The sequence below is a fragment of the Crocuta crocuta genome, unplaced genomic scaffold, assembly GCF_008692635.1.
Source record: "Crocuta crocuta isolate KB4526 unplaced genomic scaffold, BGI_CrCroc_1.0 scaffold619, whole genome shotgun sequence".
Classification (NCBI taxonomy): domain Eukaryota; kingdom Metazoa; phylum Chordata; class Mammalia; order Carnivora; family Hyaenidae; genus Crocuta; species Crocuta crocuta.
This window is the reverse complement of record NW_027533395.1, coordinates 5377223-5385523: the sequence shown is the minus strand read 5'-3', so window position 1 is coordinate 5385523 and position 8301 is coordinate 5377223.

The following is an 8301-nucleotide window of genomic DNA, read 5'->3' as shown; positions in this document are numbered from 1 at the left end:
GCTCTGTCTCTTTCTCAACAAACATTTAAAAAATGCATTTAAAAATTCATAAGAGGAAAGAAAACCAATGTAAAGAAAACATTAAGCCTAGCATATTTGGCAGAGGAAAATCTGTAATGAGCTGGGTAGAAAGGGAAGCTGAATTGTAACTTCTCAAGTATAAGGATCAACATTTAATGACCTGGAGACTCGGGATGCTTTTTAAAACTTACTTCTGGGTTATCTTATTCATGCATTCAGATTTAGTATGTCTGGAGGGAAGGGCCAGTAATAGGAATTCATAACAAGCCACCTGGGTAGACACAGGATTTCCCTCCCCTTAATTTTTGTTGCCATCACTATATCCAATCTCGTTTTCCTTCTACTAGCCCATCCAGGAGAGGTTAGCCATTTCAAAAAGTATCATTTTAAATATTAAGCAATAATAGAAAGGACATAAAATAAGAGTCATCCAGTTAGTTAAGCACAAGGTCCTACTGCTACTGTAAACACAATCTAGAGTTTAGATTTAGAACAGCTTTCCATAACCATTCTTGGATTTCTTTCCCTCTTAGTAAATTTGTCTGTGAGACAGCTCACAGCTTACTTCCTCCACCTAAAATTTATCAATTGTTCATGTTACCTTCATCTCATTCGGCGGCAAACATCTAAATTGACCTTTATGCCTTACCCAGACTCCTTCAACCCCACTTGGGTTTCCTGCTCAGAGGAACATCTTCATCCTTACCTAATTTGAAAGGATAGGCTAATATTTCAGTTCTTCTGATGATCCATTCACTCTAAGAAATACAGGGCCTTTGTTGAATCCTTCCTAATGACAGTGTCACAGTTTAGAGATAGCTTCACCATGAAACAATGTCTGTGACAAAGCATTTGCACATACACCTTTAAGGCACATACATAGTATTCAATTGATATTGAAGAATGAAGAATTACAGTAATTGGGAGTCATTCAGAGGCCCCTGTGTCTGAGGGTACTGATACCTAGGAAGACGTAGGTGATATCTTACTCATCCTCCATCTGACGTGGGGGAAAAGTGACTTTGTCATGCCATGGCACTATTTGAAGAACTCCTTGAAATAAGAAGTAATCAGCATGCCCACCTGTCTTCAAGTTGTTAGCTTAATTATTGTAATCTCCTGAGAAATGAATGGCTGATTAGGTAGAGATTATTGGATAACAGGAACTAGGCTCCTTTTTGGAGAAAACAAAGCTGTCACAAGTGAAATTATGATATAGCTAGTTTAAACATACATTCACTTGACAAATCTTTTAAGAGTGTTTTGGCGTGAGATTTAGGGATAGAAGAAAAAAATACTATTCATTAAGAGTTTGTAACTGGACCAAATTCAGTAACCACACTTGGTTTAAAAAAAAAAAAAAAGGCTGGTTTTTCTACTGTTCTGTATAAAGTAGTAGAACTTTAGATTAACTCTCGGTCTCCAGCCCTGAATGGGAACCTTTCTTCAAAGTGAGTGGGGTAGGGAAAGCAATTTAGTCTGGAGCTCTGAATTGGAAACACAGTAATTAAATATAAATCTGGATTAGCTTGGAAGGTGCCCAACTGTCCAAGAAAATTTAGAGACCAGGGCAGGGAGATTGATCATTGCAATTTTGGTTCAAAATCTTCAGGACAACATTTAGTTTTATTTTGGAAATGTTAGATCTCTGATATGTACAATGAAATATGGGAAAAGCCTACAGCAGGGCCCTGTGTTGCTTTGTCTCTTGTATTTTTCCTTTTGATGCCTTTCAGGCTGTATTCTAATGATGAGTTAGATGGGCTCGTTCTCCTGAGAAGGCTGCTCAATTAGGAGGATACAATAACCTTTGAGAAATAAAGATGAAATGCTAATGAACCAATGTAGGAATTAACATTTTCAAATTGCTTCTCTACCAGCTCACAACATTGGTAACAACAACAGTAATTATCATTGTTATTTCAGAAAGCTGTTAGTTTAAAAGTGGGTGCGGAAAGTCAAACAAGAGAATAAACTTCCTCTATTTGAGTGACATTTTTGGAAGCAATTCTTTTTCTCCCTGGTTATCTACCTAGATTTACAGAAGCCATCTCTCTCTGAAAAACCATAAGCAAGGCCCAAGAATATATAAATACTGTTAAAAGAAAATTAAGAGGGGAAAAAAACCTAACCCAAAGTACTTCGCTACTGCAGAATTATTCTTTCTGTCTCCGTAGACACATGGAAAACATAGTTATAAGATATTTGAAAAAAGCAAAATAAAAATGTTTTATGATTTTTTATTGGTACATATTAATTGGTACATTAATCATTATTAATGATTTTCAAATAACTGAACATCATTTACTGAGGATATTTTTGGGTAGACACTGAAAGTGATAATAGGTTTTTAAGAGTCCTAAGACAGATAAGATCTCTTGGCTCTTGAAACTTGCATCCCATTGTCTTCTGACCTCTTTACCTCGGCCACATTGGTACTCCCTCGTCAATGTCCTCCATATCAGGGCCTTAATATCAAGTATAAACTGTTGACTCCCAAATTCTTTAATGTTGATCTGTTACTTTTAACTTCAAATATCTATATTCAATTCCCTGATGACAGCATCTTCAGTGCACTGATGATCTGGTATTTTGAATTAACTGTCAAAAATGGGACTTTTTTCCTCTTAACTATCCATGTCTTTGCTAATCTTTTTTTTTTTTTTTCTCCCTTTTCCACCCTCAGGATGTGAGCTTCATTCTGGTTGATCCAGCTAAAATGTTTGCAGTCATCTGTAATCACCCTCCTTCCTTCCTTCCCTCATTCCCTCTCACTGTATTTCCCTAAATCAAGTCCACAGTATATTTTGCCAAAGGTAAACCTGAAATCTATTTCCAGTTCCATGGCATCCAAATATTGTCTCTACTCTTAGGTGATGTTAAGCCATCAAGTTTTCTTATCTGGAATATAAGAAATTATAATTAATCCCAATTGGTCTTAGTTTCCAATGCTGATCGTTAGTCTATTTTCCATAAAGCATTTGGTATAACCTTGGTCAAACCCTCCTGGAAATTTTCATTTTATTCTAAGTAACAATCCAAGCCCCAATAATGGCCTCATACATGGTCTTCTCACATCCCCCCAAACTGTCCTCTCACCTGCCACTTCTCTGCTCCCCTCCAACTCCAAGCACATCTTCCCCACCAGAGGTTGCACTTGGTCTTCCCTATGCATGGTATGTACTTGCCCACAAATACCTGCATAACTTGGCTTTCATTTTAGTTAGCTACTGAAATTGTTCTTAGTATTTTTCATCCTTCCAATCCTCTACTATTATAGTTGATCCTCCATTATTCACAGATTCCATATTTGTGAATTCTCTTACTTGCTAAAATGCATTTCGAAACCCCAAATCCATACTGGGAACATTTTCATGGCTACTCACAGACATGCGTCAAGTGGTGAAAAGTGGGAGTGCCTGATGAATGCATGTCTTGGTAGAGGTCAGACAACTGATGTTCTGCTTTCTGACTTCAGTTCTCAAACTGTAAACAACTGTTCTTGTAATCTCTTAGTGCAAGATTTTTCTCATTTTGGGGTCTGTGGCTTTAGTGTTCCTGAAAGAGAAAATACCTGTATTAGATAAGCTTTGTTCAGGCATCAGTTAGTGTTGCTGGCCATGAGTTCAATGTAAATGAATGAATAATCTATATTAAGTAAGATGTTTCTAAACAGAAACACACACATAAACCAAGGTTATGTGTTGATGGCTTGATGCAAATGGTACCAGAGGCTTGCAGGTGCCTAACCTTTTTTCCCCCGAGGAGCAGTGGTTTCATTAATTCAGTATTTGTGGTGATTTTATAGAATGTAACTACTGCTTAATAATGAAAATTGATTGTATTTTGTTTCTTTATTTCACTCCCACTCCCAGGATAGAAACTTAAGAACAAGGATTCGGTGTTGGCTCCCATATGCCCAATGCCTGACACATAATGGGCACTCAATGATGATGTAATCAAAGAGATTTCTATTGTGAGAGAAATATAATATGTTAGTATGGTGAGAAAAACAATAATCTAGGAAAACAATGATAGACGTTGTGATACAGTCTCTGAAGGCAGTAAGCCAGGTGATAAGGTAGACCAATGATGAGGCATGCTGATGTCATTTTATCTGAGACCAACAAGGGCAAGACTAAGTCACCCTTGAGAAGCAATGAGGAAAGAGTATTTTAGGCAAAGAGAATAAGAATGAAGATAAACGGTGAAAGTGATGGCAACAGGGATTGAGGACATTGTGAGCAAAGGGCAAAATGGTGAAGATAAGCTTGAAGAAGCAGGCTGATGCTAGATCAGGAAGGCATTTTGCATTTTAGACAGTCTAAGAAAAAAAAACACTGAAATATTTGAAGCAATGTGAATTGATAAATTTGATTTATACCCCAAAGAGACGAATGATAAAAGGGACTGATTAGTCAACAAATGGGACCAATTTTTAATTGCCATATATTCTGTAATTGCCAAATAACAATTCTGGGATAGTGTCTTAGTTGATTCAAGTACATGTACAGGCTGCCATGTGGCTGCTACTTAGATCTTTTACAAACAGACTTGAGGAAAACATGGGAATTTCCAGTGGATAGCTTGTAGTTTGACAGCAGAGTATTCTCTTTTTCTGAAGGCCTCTTCAAACACTTGGGCAGATTTTGGAGAAGGTAGAGACAAACTTGGGAAAAAGGAACACTTATCTGGTCAGAACAATCTGTCAAATAAACCATCCCAATCTGAAGGTCAGGGAGTGGCAAGTGTAACCAGGCTTAGTAGGGGTGACATATTTTAAAAGTCTGGTATAATGTTCAGTCTTTAAAATGTGCTGAGTGGGGTGCCTGGGTGGCTCAGTTGGTTAAACATCCAACTTCGGCTCAGGTCAAATCTCAAAGTTTGTGGGTTCGAGCCCCGCATCAGGCTCTGTGCTGACAGCAGAGCCTGGAGCCTATTTCAGATCCTGTGACCCTCCCCCACTCATGCTCTGTCTCTCTCTGTCTCAAAAATAAACAAACTATAAAAATTTTTTAAAGTGTGCTGAGATACTGATAGTTGTTATTGTAAATTCTTAATGAGTTTTGTAGTGAACTAGTTTTGAAATGTGTAAGAAAAAAATTAAATCCATAATTTGTCCAGAAGTCCATGTTTAAAAAATGTTATTTAACAATAAATGAGTTTGAAGTTTTGTTAGGTTAGCTGGCTACTGTTACTGTTGATATAACCTCTAGGCCAGAGAGATTCTCAAAGATCATTTCACTGCTGCTAGAAAATTCACTGGCATTAGGAATGCTCAGTAAGTTTAACTTCTACAAAGAACTCTTCTTTTTAGTGGTCTCTCAGAATACTCTGTAAAGAATGCTGATGCATAATCTAGATTTGTAGTGCTATGATCAACTATTAATGTCTACTATACAGAGTTACCTCCTCCTAATCCTAATGTGCCAAAATTTGGTCATATCTTAAGTAAACTATCCTTGGAAAATGACCTCTGCTAGACAAGATGATGTATTGACATTAGCATAGAATGAATACCAGACAGAATTGGCTTCAAATTCTTGATACATCCTTTCTACCTGCATGTGCTTTAAAAGTACATCAGCATCACTACTTCTCTTTATACAAGGTGGGTAATGGTAGCTCTATTCCATGGAGGCCAAAGAGGATAATGGATACAAGTGTATAGTATATGGTTGGAAGTTGGTAAATATTAGCTCTCTTTAAATTCCCATTTCCTACTATCTGGGCAAGACCATTTGCTTCACATGCACAAAGGTCATTTGGGCAATACTTCCATCATGGGCTGTTCTCAGAATTGAAGCCTTACTTGTGCTATTATTTCCTTCATGGGTTAACATTCTATCCTTCTGTAGCTCTCATCATTCATTTTGTGTAATGACTTCTATTATTGTGCACTGCACTTCTCATTAGTGTTGAAGCAAGAGACCTTTGTCTTCAGAGACTGCCCTTTACTTGGTATCAGTTCTGATCCCCTTCATATACCTCTGAAGAGCTCTCCTATGAAGAAACTCAATTTTTATCAAAAACAGGAATCTTATAAATATAAAATATCAGGAACTTAATCTTTGGCCCCTCTCAGAGAGATCTGTACTTTAAAATGGGATTTCTTTGACAGAAAATGTGTCAAAGATGTAATTATTAATTTAAATGTCTTATGTATTAGGAAGATATCATAAAACTGGGTAGATCATGGTTAATTTCATATTCCATCTTTTCACAAGTTTTTATCAAACATTTCTGTGTACCAGATATGAACAAAACATTCCTAGGTTCTAGAAAGGAGACTGTGCCCTTTGTAATCACTACGGGATAGAAAATTGGCAAGAATCTGATCATGTTGAGTGCTTGGCCAGTGGTTATTACAGAATTGAAATAGCAAGTGTTATGGAATTAATAAGACCTAGAGGATCATCTTTATCTGTGATATGATTATAGAAGGCTTGATAGGGAAAGGTACATTAGAAATAGGTCTTAATGGGGGTGCCTGGGTGGCTCAGTGGGTTAAGCATCTGACTTTGGACTTTGTCTCAGATCATGATCTCCTGGTTTGTGAGTATGAGCCCCACGTTGGGCTCTGGGCTGAGAGCTCAGAGCCTGGAGACTATTTCAGATTCTGCATCTCCCTTCCTCCCTCCCTTTCTCTCTGCCCCTCCCTGCTGGTACTCTGCCCTTCCCCTCTTCCCTAAAATAAAATAATTATTAAAAAATTTTTAAAAAGATATGTCTTAATGAATGGAAGCATTTAAGTCCATACAGATTACATTAGAAGGGTGAGAACGTTGTGTATCGCAGTAATGTGAAAATGAACCAAATATGTTCATGAAATGAAAAACAGTTCTGTATGGCTGAGTTTAAAGGGTGTATATGTATGTGACAGATTTTGGCCAGATTATGGAAGGTTTTGAATGTATGCTTTGGGGTTGATTGATTAAAAGATTAATAAAGAACCCTTAATTCAAAGAAGGAAGACTGGGTTTGTTGTTGTGGTTGTTTATTTATTTTGAGAGAGTGAGCTCATGTGTGATTGCAGGAGAGACAGAAAGAGAGGAAGAGAGAGAATCCTAAGCAGGCTCTGTGTCATCAGCATAGAGACTGACATCGGACTCAACCTTATGAACTGTGAGATCATGACCTGAGCCAAAATCAAGAGTTAGACACGTAACCGACTGAGCTATCCAGGCACCCCAGGAAGGAAGACCATTAATAGAGCTTTTTTTTTTTTAAAGAAAAATTTGGCATTTATGTGTAGGCTGCACTGGAGTTAGGGAAGAATAGTCTGGGAACATCCTTTAAGATCAACAATTAATCATATCACTATATAGTATTTATGATTATGAACTGATATATAGTAAGTAATCTCATTTAAAACAGTTTTAAAAATATTTTGCTAAAAATATAAGAAAAGATGTATAGGATCTATATGCTGAAAACTACAAAAGGCTGATAGAAGAAATCAGAGTATTAGGATAAGACAGGAACAAGTCGGACCTGAGGTAAGATAGTAAGAGTTAGAAGGTGTAGGGCATAATAAATGTGAGATAGATGGTAAAGGGGGACTGTGTAAGAGTTTGTGATTTATTCTCACTTGCAGATATATATTTTGGATCTATACTTGTATGTTGAAATACATACTAGAGTGAATTGTGGGGACATTCCACTCGGATGTGGGGCAACCACATGAGAAAAGCACTACTGTTACTAAATGAAAACGAACAGCAACAAAAAATTGTTGACATTAAATAATTTCAATGCAGTTGATTTGTGAGTAAAAAAAAAAAAAAGAATTTGCTTCCTATATCTGAAACAGTACATTAAATTTATGTTACAGAGAAGGAGTGAAAAAAGCCATCAGTCATCCACATAAAATATGCACGTCAAGAGAGAGTGCCTTCTGTGCCATTTTATCACATCTTCTCTACACGTTTTTAGGTCAAGTGAAATGATTTATCAGCTCGTGCTAAATTGCCAATTCTCAGATAATGTATACCTCCAACTAGATCATTGGAAAGGATTTATCTCCTGTAGAATGCTACATACAAAGTGGCATTGTTTTTCTTCTGTGACTCTGCTTGCAGAGGAGACATTAAATACACAAAACTATTGATTGTCTTGTTTCACAAATGCTTCCAAAGCTCTTAACTTGACCTTATCCAACCAAGGGCAACCATTTTACATTTGTCTGGGATCACAGCGGTTGCGGAACATTTTACTGAGGCTGACTCTTCCTTTTCTCTTGCCTTTTTTTTTTTTTTTTTTTTTTTTTCTTATTCTGAT